The sequence below is a fragment of the Bufo bufo genome, chromosome 2 (genome assembly GCF_905171765.1).
Source record: "Bufo bufo chromosome 2, aBufBuf1.1, whole genome shotgun sequence".
Taxonomy (NCBI): domain Eukaryota; kingdom Metazoa; phylum Chordata; class Amphibia; order Anura; family Bufonidae; genus Bufo; species Bufo bufo.
In genome coordinates, this window is record NC_053390.1 from 344,028,164 (window position 1) to 344,048,522 (window position 20,359).

Consider the following 20,359-nt stretch of genomic DNA (forward strand, 5'->3'; position numbering starts at 1 on the left):
ACATGGCCTCCTTGTTCACCTGATCTGAACCCCATTGAGAACCTGTGGTCCATCATCAAATGTGAGATTTACAAGGAGGGAAAACAGTACACCTCTCTGAACAGTGTCTGGGAGGCTGTGGTTGCTGCTGCACGCAATGTTGATGGTGAACAGATCAAAACACTGACAGAATCCATGGATGGCAGGCTTTTGAGTGTCCTTGCAAAGAAAGGTGGTTATATTGGTCACTGATTAGTTTTTGTTTTGTTTTTGAATGTCAGAAATGTATATTTGTGAATGTTGAGATGTTATATTGGTTTCACTAGTAAAAATAAATAATTGAAATGGGTATATATTTGTTTTTTGTTAAGTTGCCTAATAATTATGCACAGTAATAGTCACCTGCACACACAGATATTCCCCTAAAATAGCTAAAACTAAAAACAAACTAAAAACTACTTCTAAAAATATTCAGCTTTGATATTAATGAGTTTTTTGGGTTCATTGAGAACATGGTTGTTGTTCAATAATAAAATGAATCCTCAAAAATACAACTTGCCTAATAATTCTGCACTCCCTGTATAAAAAGAACAATCTGGACTGCTTATCCATAGTACTACTTATTTAGTAATGCAGATACTAGTCCTTGATTGTGGTGACAGATTCCCTTTAATTGTTGATGACCTATCCTTAGAATAGGTCTTCAATATCGGATCATTGGGGGTCAAATCCCCGCTGATTTCATATTGATGACCTATCCTAAGGATAGGTTATCAATAGTTAAATCCTGAAAACCCCTTTAAGTATCAAACTAGGTTGCATCTTTAAAGTAATTTCAAGATCTTAAAAACAAGGTATTAACTCCACCATTCTTGTTTTCCTGGGGGATGCTGAACATTTCCTCTTTGGAAATAAATTAACATAATTTTAAAAATATAATAACACATTGATCATGGGATCAAAACTCTGCAATGAATATGAGCAATCTACAGACAAACAACTAACATTTTCTGCATAGAACCATGGAGATAGGCTGAAAAACACCTGGGATTTTCCAGGCTGGTATCCAGCTACAATTGATTAGCCTGCCACAGCTGGACAGACAGAAAGTCTATACTAGCTTTGCCTCAGTGTTGAGAAGGATAATGATTAACTTGGCTCACAACTCCATTGAATTTAGCAATATATATTATGAACGTCATATGAATTAAAATTACATTCAGCTTTCATCTTGCTCAAATAAAGAGATACACCAAAGGAACATGATGTGTCAATGCACAGGCTTATATAAATGTTTTCCCAGCTAAAATGAAGATGCGATAAGCTTTTAACACCACGAATACTGTACATGGCAGTTAGAGATGAACAAATCAATTCTACCGACATGGAACTCATCCCAAATTTCATGTTATTCATTTCAGTTGAATATGAGACACACACATAATTTTTGGGATTGAGAACGCCTTTATTACAATCAAATCATCTAACATACATACTCAGTACTGCGACGCAGAGCAGGCCACAAGGCAGCACTTAATAAATACTTACAGTCGTCTTTCATAGCATGGTATTGTTATGTAAAGCACAGGCTAACCTACAACATAAATCACAATGCATGCTACACTAGCATTTCTATTCAATCACAAATGAACACAAACCTTCCAACAAAGCATTTAGACAGTGATGAGGGGTGGGGGATAGGAAGGAGGGGGAAGGGAGGGGAAATCACATGCCCAAAGCTTTATTGAAAGGACAGACACAAATGCGGGGAGAGTGGAAAGGTGAGGGGTTTAGTCCTCTTCTTCGTTGTCAATGTCCAAGATGTTGTAATCCCGCAACAGGCTGAAGATAAGCATGCGGCAGTCCAGAACGGACATGCTCGCCCTCCTGAGGATAAGCCAGTTCCTGGCAAGCCATATAGCGTCCTTAAAACAGTTCATAAGGTGCCAGGACTCCTGGATAGCCTCAACAGTATGAATCCCAGGAAATAGTCTGTACAACACCGAGGTGTGTTGCAGGCTGTTTCTGGGCACAGAGCTTTTTTCTTTTTATTATATGTTTTTATTTTGTTTTAACCATAAGAGCAAAAGTACAAGCAAATGGTGATGGACACGTATGTGTGTCATACAGCATCACCTTACATTAGGTAATATGACTAATAATAATAACACAAACATGTGGAGGTCTGCTCAATAGGACAAGAGCGATTTCTACAATATATGGATTGCGATACCCATGTGGGTTAGAATCACAGAGAATATCTCCTGAAGTCCAGCCAAAGTTTCCAAAGAGCGCTGAAGTTTCTGTGTGAGTGGTTTTCCAATGCGGACATTTCTTCAAACCTGTAAATGGAATCGATTTTGTTAAACCAGTGATCGAGCGGGGGAAGGTCAGGGGTCAACCAGTACCTGGGTATCAATAGGCGGGCCGCCGTCAATAGCTTTTTGAAAAGTTTTAAGGGTAAGGAACTAAGCAGAGGAGGGTGAAGTCCCAAGAGAGCAAGTCTGGGACAGGGGGAAAAATGTGTTTTGCAAATTAAATTACATTGCTTAAATATTTTGGACCACCATGAAAAAATTGATGGACATGACCACCAGATATGATAAAATGTCCCCCTTCAAGGCCCACATCTCCAGCATGCGTCAGAACCCGAGGATGAGAAACGACAAGTCACCTCTGGGGTTTTGTACCATCTGGTAAGGAGTTTATATCTGTTTTCCTGGATTCTGACGCATCTGGAGGAGGAATGCGGGTCGATAAAGAGGCGCTGTTGTTCTTCTATGTTAAATGGTGTGCCCAGGTCTTTTTCCCAAGAACCAAGGAAAGATGGTTTAGGCATAGCGACAGGAGAGGTGAGTCTCCTGTAAATGAGGGAGATGAGTTTTCGGGGGGGGGGGGAGGGTTTGCACAGATAAGGCTTTCAAACCATGTCAGGGGCCTACGCATATCACTATAGTGGATATGTTTGGAGATAAAGGAGTGGAGGAAAGCTATGAAAAATATGGAGGGAGTGACCGTGGGGAAAAGGCTTTGAATGGTAGATCTATCCACCAATTTACCATCTTCTCCGAATAGAGAGGTCACTGGCAGTGTGAAGTATCTGATTATGGGAGGGAGGCTTTGTAATAGTTCTATCGGAGCTAGATTCAAAAGATCCCTCACTTGAATAAGGGGGGAGGGTACAGGAACTGCTAAGGCCTATTTTTGAAATTTATCCCAAGCTTCCAAAGTGGCCCTGATATTTAAATTGTGGTGAATACAATGGGAGTTTTTAGGGCGTATTAGGATAACTCTAAATGATGAGAGGAAGAAAGAAGATTCCATTCCAACCCAAGATTTAAATGAAGTTTCTCTAAACCAGTCTACGACTCTAGATAGTAAGCTAACCATATTATAAGCTGCAGGGTCAGGAAGATTAATGCCACCTGAAGATTTGGGTCTCTGCAGAATATGGAGGCTAATGCAAGCTTTTTTCTTGTTCCAGATGAATTTTCGGATATCTCTATTAAGGGATTGAAAGTAAGTGTTTGGGATAGGGAGGGGTAGGACCTGTTGCAGATAATTTAGTCTTGGCAAGACAAGGGAAGTAAAAAGGTTTTTTCGGCCAAACCATGATAATGTTGGGAAGTATAAGTTATCAATTTGGGATTGCATGGATTGTAGTAGAGGGACATAGTTGAGATTGAATAGATTGAAAAGATCTGCGCCAATTTTGACTCCTAGGTATGTTATGGTGGGTGAGTCCCAATTAAAGGGCGAACGGGAAGCGAGTTTAGATTTGGTGTGTGGGTTTAGACCTATAGCTAGGACGTGGGATTTCTTCATGTTAATTTTTAAGTTAGACAGGGGCTAAATTTTTCTAGTTGATCATAGATACGGGGTAGAGAAGTAGAGGGGTTGGTAGTTAAGAGTAATAAATCATCTGCAAAGGCAGCAGCTTTATGTTCATGGCCCCCTAATTTGATGCCTTCTATCAGGGGGTCTTGGCGTATGGATTGGAGTAGGGGTTCCATGACCAAAACAAAGACCAGAGGGGATAACGGGCAACCTTGGCGAGTGCCATTTTTGATGGGGAAAGGGGGGGAGAAGGTGTCATTTACCAGCACCGACGCCGAGGCATTAAGGTACATTGAGAAGATCGCCTGTATAAAGGGGTCAGGGAGCCAAAATTTCATAAGGACAAGACGCATAAAGTCCCAGTTGACTCTGTCAAATGCTTTTTTGGTGTTGGTGCTGACAAGGACTAATGGGCAAGATTTTCTTTTAGCGTAAAAGATGGCGTTCATAATTCTCATTGAATTATCTTTACCTTCCCTGCCAGATACAAAGCCTGTTTGGTCTTTGTTGACTAAATAGAGAAGTATCGGGGATAAACGGTTAGCAAGTATTTTAGCCAGTAGTTTTAGGTCCAGATTCAGTAAGGCTATAGGGTGATAGTTTTCACAGTAAGCAGGGTCTTTATTTGTTTTGGGGATAATTGTGATATGTGCTCTGGTCATGTCTTGAGTTAGGGGTGTTCCCCTCAGGGATCGGTTAAAAAGTGAAAGTAGGTGGGGAGCAAGGAATTCACTAAAGGTGCGGTAGTATATAGCTGAGAGACCATCTGGCCCAGGGGCTTTATTTCTGGGGAGTTGTTTTATAGCTTCTTTCACTTCTGTGAGTGTAAATGGAGATTCTAGGGAGAGCTTTTGAGATTGATTTAAGTTTGGGAGAGATAGGGATTGAAGAAATTTTTAAATTGCTTCTGAATGAGAGAGAACCTCGGTTTGAGAGGTAGTTTTGGGGATGTTGTATAAAGTGTGGTAAAAGTCTCGAAATTGAGAAGCTATATCTTTGGTCTTGATAACAGTTCGACCATTTTTGGTGTGGAGTTTACATATATGGTTATGGGATGTCCTTTGTTTTATCCTGTTCATCATTAATCTCAATGCTTTGTCTCTGTGGGCAAAAAATTTGAATTGGGAGTTAAGTAAATGTTTAGCTGAGGCAGTATTTAGTAGGTTTTTTAATTCGGATCGAAGTCTGGTAAGTTCAGCTAGTTGTGGATCAGAGAGAGTTTGTTTATGTTGAGTCTCCAATTTTTTTTATATTTAGGAGAAGATTATCTATTTGGGCTGATCTTAACTTTTTAGCATAGGAACCTAAACTGATAAGTTGCCCTCGCATAAAGGCTTTATGAGTATCCCACAAATGTGGGGGGAGGTTTCTGGGAGGGCGTTCAGAGTGAAAAAGTCTTCTAGGACTTTTTTTAGTTTGGAGACATGGTTTGGGTTGGAGAGGAGTTGTTCATTGAGTCTCCATCTGAATGCCCTTGGAGGGGATAGTGATGGGGAGATAGAAATGAATATAGGGGCATGATCAGACATGTGAATTGAGTCAATACAAGGGTCTTTACATGATTGAATATGTTCCTTAGAGACTAATAGGTAATCAAGTCTCTGATAGGAACCATGCACATTTGAGTAAAAGGTATAGTCCTTTACAGATGGATTCAACACTCTCCAAATGTCGACCAGGTGTAATTCAGCTATTGAATTATTAATTGTGCGGAGTGCACGTTTGGATAATGCAGACTTGTTAGTGGATGAATCTAAAGACGGGTCCAGAGTGACATTGAGATCACCGCCTAGGACCAGTGTGCCTTCTTGAAAAGGGGTTATAATTGGGATAAGGTCTTTGAACCAGGCCGTCTGGTCGACGTTTGGGGTATATATATTTACAAAAGTATACATACAGTTACCAATAGTGCCCTTGAGTAATAGGTATCTGCCTTCAACGTCTTGTTGGTGGGAACAGCATTGGAAGGATGTATTACTGTTAAAACCAATGCTGATCCCTCTGGAGGAAGATGAGTTTTATCCGCAGTGGAACCACACAGGGAAACTGGAGTGAGAAAGATCGGGATATCTATTAAATTTAAAATGGGTTTCTTGTAAGAACAGAATCGAGGTCTGCTTCTTTTTCATTAAAGATAATATTTGACATCTTTTAGAGGGCGAGTTAAAGCCTTTGACATTAAATGATGCGATCTTAAGATTAGTCATCATTTTGGTTCAAAGAAATCCCGATCTTTCTGACCCCGATCCAGTGGGAGCACCACTTGGATATTTCTGTGATGATTCGTTTAAACAGAGTGTGATATTGCAGGTCCACAAATGAAAAATAATAACAGGTAAGGTAATAACGAAATACCATGAAAACAAAAGAAACATTAACAATTGCACACATGCGCAGAGTAATACGATAGCATCCATGGGGGAAGTGGTAATCAGAATTATCACCCTAAGATACATCAATCGTCATGCAAAATACCAGTATGGTTATTAATCGAGAGGGGGAGTATAAGAAACTAAAAGGAGAAGAAGAGGAAGCGCAATTGAGTGAGGCGTCAGAGTGTAAAGAAGGAGAGAAGGTTAAAAGATGGGAGGAGCTGAGAAAGGGGGTGAGTATGGGTGAGGGGTATATAGACAGACCCAAAGTCCAGGGCTTCTCAATCTCCCATTGGCAGACGTCTTGGTGTGGATAGGGACACTTCTCTCCTTTGCTTGACAGATCTGGGGGTATGTTGTTTCTCCCAATGTTCGACTGTAGGTAGATTCGGAAGAGAGGAAAGATCTTGTATTATGTCCCAGTTCTGGATATTCAGCGGGCTGATGTTCAAATGATCGTATACTTGATCCAGATCTGCATATGAGGAGACAGCCATCCTGCGACCTTTATAGAAAAAAGATATGCCAAATGGGAAGGTCCATCTGTATAGGATGCCATGGGATCTGAGCCAATCAGTTAGGGGTTTCAGGGTTCTCCTTTTTTGAAGAATGGCTTGGGCTAGGTCCTGGAAAATAGAGACTGTATATTCGTCCCAAGTGATCTCCCCCGTCTGTCGGGCTTTAGTAAGGATGGCTTCCTTAACTGGGAAGGGAAGAAATTAGCATATTATATCCCTCGGAGGGGCGTTTGTAGCCGGTTTAGGTCTTAACGCCCTGTGCGCCCTTTCCAGGATCACATCGTGGGCAGAATCAGGGCCCAAGAGGGATAAACAGATTTGAGTTACTGTATGTGGGATGTTACCCGTAGCAACCCATTCCGGTATACCACGGAAGTGCAGGTTATTGCATCTGCCGCAATTTTCTTGATCTTCCAGGGCACAATATAAAGCGTTTAAGTTCGATTGAATAGTGCAGATATGCTGGGAGACCGCTTGTTGGCTTTTTATAATGGCAGACTGAGAGTCCTCTAGAGCCTCTACCCTCCGTCCTACATGCTTGATGTCCTGTTTGATGGCCGACAGGTCAGAACTTATGGGTTCAAGGGCTGCTGATAGAGAGGACATCAGGGTATCTTTGAAGTAAGCCCTGGATAGAGGGACTGTATTCGGCTCCTTGTCTCCTTCTGCCGCAGCTTCGGGCTGTTCCTTTTGTGAGCGGCTGCTCGATCGCGGGGGGCCGGCACCATCTTGCTCTCCCGCGCTACATAGGTGGAGGCAGCTTTTTAAATAAATTTGTCCATTTCTCCCTTGCTCACCGAGGACTTTTGTTGATCGGAACTTTCACTGGGTTTAGGTCCCCAATCTTCACCATAGTGACTTCTTAAGGCTGAATTTCCAGGCTGTTAGGGGGCGATTTCACACACGGAGCTGAACACTCACACAGCCATCCGCTGCAGGCACAGGCTCCGCCCCCCTGGGCACAGAGCTTTTGAGTTGATGTTCCAGGGCATCCAACAGGCCCTGTGCAAAGGGGCACTCCCAAAACAGGTGATAAGATGTTTCCTCCGTGAAAGGGCACCTGGGGCAGTACCTGGTTTTGCACAGGTTGCGTGCATGCATGAATGACTGGATGGGTAAGCCTCCCTGGATGGCCATCCATGACAAGTCCTTGTGTCTGTTGGTTAACTTGTCTGAAGACACATTATTCCATACTGTCTCTGCAGTTTCATCAGGGAGCCCTAGAATTGACTCCACCAATTCCTCCACTCTGATTAGCTTGTGGATCATCTTGGGTTTCCACACATCAGGCTTGAGGCCCTCCAGTTGATGTTCCCGCACAAACCTGACAACATCTCCCTAATACCATGGAGCGTGCCAGTTGTAAGGGATGGAGCTGTTGCACTTGTCCCAGCCTAGACCTCTTCAGAGGGGCAGGGGGAATAAGTGCGTCATGGCTGTGCCCACAGGGCTGTTTGCAGTTCTCAGGGTCTGGTGAACGCTGTTACAAACAAAGGTGATTTGCACTAAAGTGGGCAGGTCCGGAATGCCTTTTCCACCTTTGCTGGGCTCTTTGTACATGATGGCTCGCTTCACTCTGTCCATTTTGGACCCCAAAACAAAGTGAAACATTGTCCTGGTGATGGCCCTAGAAACGGTGTCAAGAGAGGGCCATGCCTGTGCGGTGTACTTTAGCACAGGCAGAACTTCGTTACACAGGACGAGCGCCTTGCCCTCAATAGTGAGCTGTTTGAGGCTCCATAGTCCAATCCTTTGGTTAACCTTGGCCAAGCGTTCTTCCCCAGACTTGAGGGCTGTGTCTTCCTTCCCAAACCAGACTCCCAGGATCTGGATGAAGTCCGATTTGATGGTAAATGGGAAGGGGGCAGAGGAGCATAGCTTCCGACTTCCTGCAGTTGACTTTGGCCCCTAAAGCTTGTCCAAACTCCTCGCAGGTCTGGACGAGTGCAGTCACTGAACACCAGTCAGCGCATCGTCCATGTACAGCGAGCACTTGACCTCGTAGTGTCCAGGTCCTGTTTGCGGTGATCCCTCTGATCTCTTCATTGTACCAGATAGACTCCACAAAGAGCTCTATAACACAAACAAAAATGAGAGGTGATAGAGGGAAGGCTTGTCTGACCCCAGGGAGGACAGGAAAGGGGTCAGTCTTCCAGCCGTTCACCAACACCGCGCTGTAAATATCAAGGTTCATTAGGTTAACAAATGAACAGAGCCTCCTGCTCAGACCCAGCTTGCGCAATGCCCTGCCTATAAATTCATGAGAGACTTAGTCAAATGCCTTCTCCTGATTGAGGCTGACCAGGGCCGCATGTACATGGCGGTCTTTGATGTATTGTACCGTGTCTCTCATGAGAGCAAGACTGTCTGCAATCCTGCGGACAGTAATGCCGCAGGTCTGATCAGGGTGGATGAACCTGACGATGACAACCTTCAGCCGGTTGGCTAGTACCTTGGCGAGGATCTTGTAGTCCACATTCAGGAGAAAGATGGTACGCAAGTTTTTCAGGTCACATCTCTTCCCCTTCTGCTTATACAAGATCGTGATCATGTCTTCCCTCAATGATGGGGGAATTCTACCCTCCACCACCATCTCCTCATAGAGTTCCAGCAGGTATGGACAGATCATATTCCCCAGCAATACATAGAGCTCCACTGGAAGACCGTCACTGTCTGGGGTCCTGCCGGACCAGAAAGATATAGCGGCAGAGAGCAGCTCCCCTACCGTCTGCGGGTCATCCATTGCCTCTGCACCTGCAATATCAAGATGGTTAGTGATACTTGACAGGAATTTATCGGCGGCTATCGGGTTGGTGTTCTTCAGGAAGTAGAGGTCGCTGTAGTAGTCTTTGACGACTCCCATCACTTCCTTCTTCCATGATCACATGTTGCCATCCTTGTCTCGAAGTTCATTCAGGGTCGTGTGGCCAGCGTGGAGCTTCCTGAAAAAGAACGAGTTGCATTGCTTACCCTTCTTCAGATTCTCCACTAGTTATGAGTACATTCCCCGGTTCGCCGATTTTTATTTTTTTTAATTGTTTCAATCCGAATATATTTGTGGCGAATTTCGTAAAAAAACTGCTATTTCCTGCCTGCAGAAAGCCTTTATAATGGTGTAGAACACTATGCCTTGCAGTAACACGCATAGGGAGTCTGCTTTGGTAGTGAAATAATACTGTCCGTATGACATGCAGATGACAGGCGTCGCTCTTTGAATCACTGCACACCAGTTATTTGGCCAGTTTTGGTCCTGTGACTGCCCAAATAAATGAAGTATTAACTCAGCCTTACAGGTCGATGTTAGCATCAAGAAGAAGCACAGTCCTTTTACACCCTCGTCAGCTGATTCCACATAGATGTCTACAGAACCTGTTCTATTAAACGCTTATATAAGTAGAGCCACCCCAGACAGAGTGGAGAGGGTGTCAGCAGTAAGTTGATGTCACAGATTATTTTGCCCTTCCTCTGATCCATCAGAACAATAACCCACAAAAAACGGATCCTGTGGAGCATCCGCCTTCACTCGGTCAGCATTTGAACAGTTATCCATCAGTATTGCTAATGCCAAAAAAAACAGGAGTGGACACAAAACAGAGATCACACGTGAATGGAATATTTGCATGTCTTCTGTGTTTTGTACCCACACCTTCTTTTGACTAACAAATCATAAGCCAATTCTGATTGGACCATACAGGTCTTACAGCTGTTACAGGAGGATCCGTTGTGCGTCTAATATTTCCTTCCTTCTGACTGATCAGAAGAAGGGTCAAATAAATGATGATGTCAGCCAAGCTAAAAATGCTAAATAGTACCCAGTCATGAAGTGGGGAGGGAACAGCATGAGAAGTCCACAGAGTGGCCCTATGACATAGTGATGAGGTGTAAGCAGCATGAGGATATCAGAGAGTGGCCCAATGACAGAGTCTAGAGGTGGTGGCAGCATTAGGAGGCCACAGAATGGTACAATGACAGAGTGTGGAGGTGGTGGCAGCATCAGGATACCACAGAGTGGAACAATGAATATGGAGGTGGCAGCAGTGACACATTGCGGAGGTAGCATCAGCTTCAGGAGAACACAGAGAGGCAAGGTGACATATTGTGGAGGTAGCAGCAGCATCAGGAGACCACAGTGACAGAGTGTGGAGGTGGGTGGCAATAACAGTACCCGCTGATGATTGTGGGTGTACAGATGAGGAGGGTTAGCACTCCAGCTCTTAACTCAAATTTCTTAACTCATCGCGTTATCTTGAGACAAAAGCCATTGAAAAGCAATTGAAGGTTTTTGCTTAGATTAGATAACACAACTCAGAAATCTCAGAAAACAGGAATGTTAACTCCACTCCATCCGTAAGAAGGAGCACTTGGCATCAGATGTGTGGCATCAGGCGGGTGGCAGAAGAAAATGGTCTCTTTTGTCAAAGTGTTGGTGTGGCACCATGGATGATCTAGTCTGATGCATCAGGCATTGGTGGGTGGAAAGTTTCCTGGCCAATTTTAGGATATCTTGCAGTAATACTTCAGGAACCGCTTGTCAACCAGATTGAACATGTGTGCTCCTTGACGCAGCGCCAACACCCTTTTCTTCCCGTTGTCAGTCACCATGGTTCCGATTTTGAGTTGTTGCGGAGAAAACCATCGATTTCTTGATGAAGGACATGGAGTAGCTCCTCCCCCTGTGTGACTCCATTCGCCAAGGCAAACCAGGTGCAGAAAAACGTGAGAGTGAATAGTCGCACATGGCTTGCATACACTACATGCCTCCAACATAATTCTTGGATCTCTACATGAAAATAATGTATTTGCTGTAAATCGCGAGAGGGGCATATTTGGAGACATTGACTTCACCAGATATACAGAGCAGCGGAGTTCAGCCACCTTTATTTGCTTCCCTCTGTTTACTGCTCCTGAATTAAAATTGGGGCAACCAGCTTCAGCTTCCTCTGATGTGTATGCCTACAGAGAACTTTTGTTATAGTTTTGCACAGGGAGCAAGAATGTTATGCACAGTTCTGAAGGAACTCCTGATCTACAGAAACTTGGACTCCAAAGCAGAGGCTCTCCTGTCATCTCTTGTGTGCTGTGGAGATCGAATGCAGAGGGAGGAGATAAAAACACATGAATATTTTTAACTTACTGAAGCTGCTTAATTTTATAGTGAATAGATGGTAAAGGCAAAATCTGATGGTGTGTTGTCATCAGCGTCTTCATTATGTTTACTACAGGACCAATGGCGACATAATTAGGTCCATACAGCAAAAGGAGGTCTACAATCACCCGAAAAAAACATGTTTGGGAAAAAAATGTCATTAATGAAAGGGGGATGGAGGATGTTTGGATGCATCTTGAACTCCCAGGTCGCTGCTGGGAATGATGTTGTTCGAGTAGTACGCAACTTTTACAGACTGACAATTATACGCAACCAAACCGAAGATAAAATCGATTTTAGAGGAAAAACTGTTAGGAAACATTCTTTCCTATATATTTACTTGTACATAAAGTGCAAGTGCTGCCAAATATTACAAGGAAGAGGCACTCCGATACAACCTATATATCACATAATGGAGGGCCTCATTCACATTGTGGTACAATTGTTCAGGTAGTCGGACTCCTACACTCATAAAGCATATTCACTAAGTAAAAAGGCTGACAAAAATTACAAGGAACTCCTTTATTACACACGCCCTTGAAAAATTTTGATTGACCCTGTAAAACATTATATGTGATGGCCTATAGGTGAGATAACCCTGTAAAAGATTGTAGGTGAGGGCCTGTAGGTGAGCTGACCCTGTAAAATATTGTAGGTGAGGGCCTGCTGGTGAGCTGACACTCTAAAAAATTGTGTGCGAAGGCCTGCAGGTATGCTAACCCTGTAAAAGATTTTAGGTGAGGGCCTGCTAGTGAGCTGACCCTGTAAAGCATTAAATGCGAGGGCCTGCAGGTGAGATGACCCTGTAAAACATTAGATTTGAGGGCCTGCAGGTCAGCTTACATTGTAAAACATTATATGTGAGAGCCTACAGGTGAGCTGACCCTGTAAAAGATTGTAGGTGGGGGCCTGTAGGTGAGCTGACCCTGTAAAAGATTGTAGGTGAGGGCCTGCAGGTGAGCTGACCTTGTAAAAGATTGTAGGTAAAGGCCTGTAGGTGAGCTGACCCTGTAAAACATTATATGCGAGGGCCTGCAGGTGAGCTGACTCTGTAAAAGATTGTAGGGGAGGGCCTGCTGGTGATCTGACCCTGTTAAACATTAAAAGCGAGGGCCTGCAGGGGAGCTGACCCTGTAAAAGATTGTAAGTGAAGGCATGCTGGTGAGCTGACGATCTAAAAATTTATATGCGAGGGCCTGCAGGTGATCTAAACGTATAAAAGATTGTAGGCGAGGGTCTATAATTGAGCTGATCCTCTAAAAAATTATATGCGAGGGCCTGCAGGTGAGCTGACCCTGTAAAAGATTGTAGGTGAGGGCCTGCTGGTGAGATGACCCTGAAAAACATTATATGCAAGGGCCTATAGGTGAGCTGACCCTGTAAAACATTATACAGTTGCAAGAAAAAGAATGTGAACCCTTTAGAATGATATGGATTTCTGCACAAATTGGTCATAAATTGTGATCTGATCTTCACAACAATAGACAATCACAGTCTGTTTAAACTAATAACACACAAAGAATTAAATGTTACCATGTTTTTATTGAACACACCATCTGAACATTCACAGTGCAGGTGGAAAAAGTATGTGAACCCCTAGACTAATGACATCTCCAAGAGCTAATTGGAGTGAGGTGTCAGCCAACTGGAGTCCAATCAATGAGATGAGATTGGAGGTGTTGGTTACAGCTGCCCTGCCCTATAAAAAACGCACACCAGTTCTGGGTTTGCTTTTCACAAGAAGCATTGCCTGATGTGAATGATGCCTCACACAAAAGAGCGCTCAGAAGACCTACGATTAAGAATTGTTGACTTGCATAAAGTTGGAAAGGGGTATAAAAAGTATCTCCAAAAGCCTTGCTGTTCATCAGTCCACGGTAAGACAAATTGTCTATAAATGGAGAAAGTTCAGCACTGCTGCTACTCTCCCTAGGATATCACCAATAGAGGATGACTCACAAAGAATGTGAGTACACGTGCTGAGCCTGCACGTACGGTGTAACACCAAAAAAGAGAACAGGGCTAGCACAAATAATGATGAATGTAAACTTTATTATAGTCTCAACACGAGACAAAATGTATTAAAATACACATAAAAACACAACAATACAATGGTAAGTGGGGAGCACTCAGAATAATGGTACACCACTGGATAACAGAACTTGTCAAGGCTAGAGGAATGATATAAATATCCTAAAATGTATACGTATGGCACAAAGCCAAATATCAAATATATAAAACTAGCCGAGGCTACCAGAACTAGATCAGGGTAAGGTACAATACATGCCAAGATATAAAGTGCATAGTGCAGAAAATGACAAAGTGCATAAGTATATCACATTGATATAGCCATTAGAGAGCCATAAGGTAAATACCTGAGTGGTGAACCAACAGAGCCCCAACGCACGTTTCGCGTAAGCTTCTTCAGGGGGGAGAGTGTGTATAAAGGAGGCTAGCAGAGTGACTTTATAGCTAGATGATTAGTCTGTATAGTGAACAGCTAGGAAAGGACATGTGTGGCCACACATGGAAAGGAAGCGAATGCGTTCCAACCTGGAACGCATCGCGTCACTTCCGGTTACAGAGAGGGGACACATCGCTGTCAGTATATGGAGGGCAGTATAACAAAAATCACACCAGTGGTTTGCGGTGTGTGCTGACAGCACCTGATCTACACCTGTGTGTCCTCCATTCTCTCCCTCAACCTTCAGCGGCAATGTGTCTGATGAAGGCTAATTCAGCCGAAAACGCGTTCACATGAATGTCGCATATTACCGGCAAAAATAAATTGCAAATCAAAGAATATCTCTCACTGCTGTGATTTTTGTTATACTACAATCTGGGGTGGGAACCCTATACGCAGCGGAGAAAACCCGGTGTGAACAAATTTGTTCTACAGTATATGGAGGGCAATAATAAAATAGAAAAAATATATACATAACAAAGAGACAAGAACTACATAGAGGACTAGACATATGGGCCCTGATAGATGTACGCCCAGAGGTGAAGCAGCACTTCAGTATAGCGAGCCGGTGCAATGATCCGGTATGACCGGAAGTGCGTTCCACCAACGTGGAACGCGAACCGGAAATGCGTTCCATCGGCATATCGGGCAAAACCATAGTGAAGTGATGCGCACAAGGGCGCGCATGATACAGGGAACAAACGGGTACCAGCATAAGAAACATAGCCAGCACATAGCCGATATGCCGGGCCAGATGAAAGTACATAGACCGATACATCGGAATTGCGTTTCGCCGGCATGGTGCAAAATACTGATCACATGACCAGGTGGAACGCAACTGTCTGAACCCGGAAACATATAAGACTGTCAATGTGTGAGACAAAACATATCATATAGGACAACAATAAATTGAGTGGGTGCGTTAAACAAATATACATAGTTAAAGTAAATATATACAAAGTGAAAGAGTGCAGCGCATATAAATGCACAATGAATTACAAAAAATCAATATTGATCAATGATAACATAGTGAAGGTTGATATGTGGAAAAAATACAAGTAAATACATAAATGGTGTAAAGGTGACATATCAAGTATTCTACCAAAAATATGTAATGTATAATAAAAACTACTACATATACAAAAAATAGTGATGAAAATACATTAGTGCACAGTGGACAGTCAGTCTGTAGCTCCAACATGTGAAGGCCTCCGTGTAGAAGAATCAGACAAGAAAAAATAAAAAAGAGGTTTATGTAAAGCCGCCACACCTATAGCTGACAAAAGAAAAAAACATAATTAAGAAAAGTCACAGTTAAAAGTAAACATATCAAATAGCACTAGTGAGGAGGGAATCCTCACAAAGCCCAGCCTAAAATAAACCATGAGTGGCTAGGAATCCGGACCGGACCCAAAACAACTCATGTATAAAACTCACTCAGAAGAGGATGTATCAAGGAACAAAATACTAAGTACTAATAAAAGAGTAGGTATCGCAAACGGCAAACCAGACCTATAGAGCATATGTGAATATGCACAAAGAAAAGTCAAGCTCAACCCAATTATCCAAACACCTGCGTGCATGGAAAAGGCTGGTGAGCCTGTATATCCTTGATATGAAAACACAATGAAATTCCAGCACTCACGATTTTGGTAGCTAAAATCTTCGTCTTTTATTCAGGCAGTAGACAATTTGGACAGGACATCCACCCACAAGTGTAGCAACTTTGACGCGTTTCGAACAGTAGTTCTTAGTCGTAACCAAGGTTACGACTAAGAACTACTGTTCGAAACGCGTCAAAGTTGCTACACTTGTGGGTGGATGTCCTGTCCAAATTATCTACTGCCTGAATAAAAGACGAAGATTTTAGCTACCAAAATCGTGAGTGCTGGAATTTCATTGTGTTTTCATATCAACTATAGAGCATATGAAAGGAGATTTATGGCAGAAAGGGGGCAAAACTCAAACCCTCATTCAAGCCATAGGGGGTGACTGTATTCAGCTGAAAAATCTATTTTGCCTCCCGTTGAGCCAATAAACGCTTCCAATTACCACCCCTACTACCTACAAAGATCCTATCTATACCTCTTACCTTTAGGAGAGAGCTATCGCAAGCATCTCGTATCCAAGCTCGGGTTGTGATTTGCGCCTTAAGTCCATTGGCTCGCCGCACGTATCCAGTGCAGACGAGACCTGTTTTTATATATTCCAATACCCACCCAAGTGGCGGTTTGGCCCCCGCCCAGGGTTGTTTCGGACACCATTCGGCAGCACCAACCCAGACAACCTCAACACTTCGAACCTCCCTCCACCAAGGTTGCACCACAATCAGTGCAAACCAAACCAGGTGAGTAATTTCACTCATCTTGGTTAGGGGGAAGGGACATCTATCAGTTTACCCTCACCTATGAGCGCCTTCTCTCCTCTCTTGGCCATCTGATCATTGCTGCGTCAGGGCCTGGAAGGATTGCTATCATCAAAGGAAAAAATAATTCCCAAGTTTATCAAGACATTTTGCAGGAGAACTTAAGGCCATCTGTCCACTGTCATGGTCTTACCTGCTTGCTGCTCTCCTTCGTTTGACATGTGCTGGCGGCCATCTTGGGTCCTGGGTTTCTTGTAGCCTTCCACCCTGCGGCTCCTCCTTCCCCTGGGAGGAGCTGGATGCCTAGCTCATATATATAGGAGGTCTGTGGCTTCAGTTCCTTGCTTGGTCCTCTTGTGTTCACATGCTTCTAAGACTGCTGCTGCTGCTGCTTCTGGTTCCTGATCCTGGCTTCGTCTGACTACCCTGCTGGTTCCTGATCCTGGCTTCGTCTGACTACCCTGCTGGTTCCTGATCCTGGCTTCGTCTGACTACCCTGCTGGTTCCTGATCCTGGCTTCGTCTGACTACCCTTCTGGTTCCTGACCTCTGGCTTCGCAAAGACTCTGCTCGGTTTCACCATCCGTTTGGACTTTTGCTTTACAGCTTTATTTTCAATAAAGCCTTCTATTTTCACTTATCTCTTGTTGTACGTCTGGTTCATGGTTCCCTGACATTAGGACCAAGCCATGAATTCTGACGGTACAGGGCCATCCTCGCTACCCACGCTGGTTGCCAGACTTGATCAGCAGGATCACCTGTTGGGTCGGTTCGCTGTGGCGTTGCAAACCCTGCTTGAACGCACGGCTCATTTCGCTCCCGTTGCCGATGGGTCGGTTGTCGCTCCTGGGCTCGCTCCTACTGCCGCTCCGGTTGTTGCGCCAGAGTCTACCCCGACACCTGTTGTTGCGCCTGTGGTGTTTCGGGGTATGACCGGTTCTGCCCCTCTTCCACAGCGCTTTGGGGGAGAGCCAACTCAGTGCCGAGGTTTCCTTAACCAGGTGGGCATTTATTTCGAGTTGCTGCCACATGCCTTTCCTACTGAGAGATCAAAGGTGGGCTTCTTGATCTCGCTGCTCTCGGACAAGGCCTTGGCCTGGGCCAGCCCTTTATGGGAGAACAACAATCCGGTGGTTGCCGAGTTTTCCGGTTTTGTTGCTTCTCTTCGGAAGGTATTCGATGTGCCGGCTCGTGCTGCCTCTGCTGCGAAGCTCCTTATGTCCATCAGACAGGGTTCACGATCCGTAGCTGAATACGCCATTGAGTTTCGTACCCTGGCAGCAGAGGTGGGCTGGAATAATGAGGCTCTGGTCGCTGCTTTCTCTCATGGTCTCTCGGATGCCTTGAAGGATGAGGTTGCAGCTAAGGACCTACCAGTTGAGCTCGAGTCTCTTATTTCTTTCCTGATTTTGATTGACACCAGACTCAGGGAGAGACCTTCCTTTAAGGAGAACCTGCGGAGGTCTTCTAACAGATTGGTGCCTACGTTTGCTGTCCCACCCGTGCCTCCCTCTCCTCCCACGCCTCCTGGGGATGACTTGTCTGGGGGTGAACCCATGCAGCTGGGGTTTGCTCGCCTGTCCGAGGGGGAGAGGGCACTCCGGAGACGCGAGGGCCGATGCATGTACTGTGGTCTCGGTGGGCATTTTCGGTTGGCATGTCCGAACCGTCCGGGAAACGCTCGTACCCTGAGATCCTGTCGGGGGCAGATCTTGGGTGGAGTCTCCTCGTCCCCGGTTTCCCGTGTTGACAAACCACTGATCACTGTTGTCCTCTCCTGGGTCGGGGGCTCGGTGACGACCCAGGCGTTGGTGGACTCTGGTGCTGGTGGTTTGTTCATTGATAGTGTGTTCGCTGCCGCCAATTCCATTCCTCTGCAGGCTCGAGGTTCCCCACTGGCTCTTGAGGCGATAGACGGCAGACCCCTTCTGCCGCCACACGTGACTCATGAGACCCTTCCAGTGGGGATAGCCATTGGTGCCGTTCACAGAGAGTCGGTCTGCCTCCAGGTTATTTCGTCTCCACACTACTCGGTGGTCTTGGGGTACCCCTGGCTCCAGAAACATAATCCGACTTTCGATTGGAGATCGGTCGAGATCCTCTCGTGGTCACCGCAGTGTGGGGCTAGTTGCATCCATGGGTCTGTCAAGTTGCTGTGTACTTCCTCGGACTCTCTGTTGCCTCCTGAATACGAGGAGTACCGGGATGTATTCGATAAGGTGCGCGCGGTTGCCCTACCTCCGCACCGCCCATACGATTGTGCCATAGAGTTACAATCTGGTGCCGTTCCTCCTCGTGGCAAAGTCTATCCACTGTCGGTAGCGGAGAATGAGGCCATGGAGGAGTACGTGAGGGAGGCGCTTTCACGCGGACACATTCGCAAATCTTCGTCCCCGGCAGGGGCTGGATTTTTCTTTGTGAAAAAGAAGGGCGGTGAGTTGAGGCCTTGCATCGATTACAGGGGTCTCAATCGCATCACGATCAAGAACGCTTACCCGATACCCTTGATTTCCGAGCTGTTCGATCGCCTTAAAGGGGCCACGGTCTTTACCAAACTCGACCTGAGGGCGGCATATAACCTGGTAAGGATCAAGGCGGGCGATGAGTGGAAGACCGCGTTTAACACCAGGACCGGTCATTACGAATCCTTGGTTATGCCCTTTGGGTTGTGCAATGCGCCCGCAGTCTTTCAGGAATTCATCAACGATGTTTTCCGTGACCTGTTGCAGCAGTGTGTGGTAGTCTATTTGGATGACATCTTGGTATATTCTGAATCCATGGAGGCCCACATTCTGGATGTCAGACGAGTGTTGCAACGGTTACGAGAGAACAAGCTGTTCGGTAAGCTTGAGAAATGCGAATTTCACCGATCCCAGGTAACCTTCTTAGGTTACATCATTTCCGCTGAGGGGTTCTCCATGGATCCTGAGAAGGTTTCGGCTGTCTTACAGTGGCCCCAGCCCAGTGGTCTTCGTTCCCTGCAGCGCTTTTTGGGCTTCGCCAATTATTATCGGAAGTTCATCAGGGACTTTTCCATGCTGGCCAAGCCTCTCACGGATCTGACCAGGAAGGGCAGTAATTCCCAGGTCTGGCCGCTCGAGGCCATCCGAGCTTTTGAGGCCCTAAAGTCCGCCTTTGTGTCGGCTCCGATTCTGTCGCATCCCAACCCTGGGTTGCCCTTTGTCCTCGAGGTGGACGCGTCTGAGACGGGAGTAGGCGCCCTTCTGTCTCAGCGTAGAACACCAGAGGGTCCTCTGCTTCCTTGTGGGTTTTACTCCCGGAAACTGTCTTCCGCGGAGTGCAACTATCAGATTGGTGACAGGGAGTTATTGGCCATCGTGCAGGCCCTTAAAGAATGGAGGCACTTGCTCGAGGGTTCGCTGGTTCCGGTTCTCATCCTGACGGACCACAAGAATCTGACCTACCTTTCTGAGGCCAAGAGATTGACACCACGTCAGGCCAGATGGGCTCTGTTCTTGTCACGTTTTAATTACGTGGTCTCCTACCTACCCGGTTCCAAGAACATCAGGGCGGATGCCTTATCACGGCAGTACTCCGAGCTGTCCAGGGAGGAGTCGATTCCGACTTCGGTCATACCTCCGAATCAGATCCTGGCCGCCATTCGCACCAGCCTGACCTCTCCCCTGGGTGAGCAGATTTTGGCGGCTCAATCTGGTGC